Raw genomic sequence first — 852 nt, forward strand, 5'->3', positions numbered from 1 at the left:
TCTGAAGGTACACGCACGGAACACACAAGGCTGGACTTGAATCCCCTTTAACTGCTCCTGCTAAGCTAGCCTCTTTCCACTGCTCTTCCCTGTGCTTTGACAGGCACTTGCACACAGGTGGCTGAACAGGCTGAGAGAGGAAAACATGGCCTGCCAGAAACCAAGACTGACCAAAGAGCCACCAGGACACGGTGCACACTCGAGGTAAAGCATGACAGCAGGCAAGAACTGCACAGCCCTCGACAATCCCATCAGTCCAGGGCTTTCAAGGGGAAGCATGCTGGCTCAAAGAGCTCCTTTGGGTAGATACCACCAGTGCACGGCCAAAACCAGAATCCCCAGCATGGGAACATTTCCCCCATCTTGCAGAATAACGCTGGTGAGACATTTTATTCTGCATGCGCTGCACTGCAGCAGGGAACTTGCTCTGCTGCACACCATGTGAATTCCACTGCTCTTCTCTTCCAGCCCAGTGCTCAACCTCCACAGCCCAGCACTTACCCTGTCTTTGTTCCTCAGAGCTAGCGACGCTATGTAGAACTGGTGAGGAATGTAGTTCTCAAACACCACCTCGGATGGGAAAGGCTGGAACGACCTCTGGTCCCGCTCAACGGCTGAGAACTGCAGATGCAAGACAGAGCAGAGAGAGCTCAGCTGCTGGAGAAAGATTAACGAAGGAAGATCCCACACTCATCTCCAGTAAATACAGTCTCTTGGTGACTACATCTGCCCAGCTCACGCTAGGAGATGGCAGCTCACCCACCTCTGCTCTCAGCTCAGCAAAGGGTTCTGGACCATGCTGAGCAGCCTCAAGCTAAGAAGCTCTTTTGGAGGCTCTTTCTTCAGGTTGCC

The sequence above is a fragment of the Melopsittacus undulatus genome, unplaced genomic scaffold, assembly GCF_012275295.1.
Source record: "Melopsittacus undulatus isolate bMelUnd1 unplaced genomic scaffold, bMelUnd1.mat.Z mat_scaffold_55_arrow_ctg1, whole genome shotgun sequence".
Classification (NCBI taxonomy): Eukaryota; Metazoa; Chordata; class Aves; order Psittaciformes; family Psittaculidae; genus Melopsittacus; species Melopsittacus undulatus.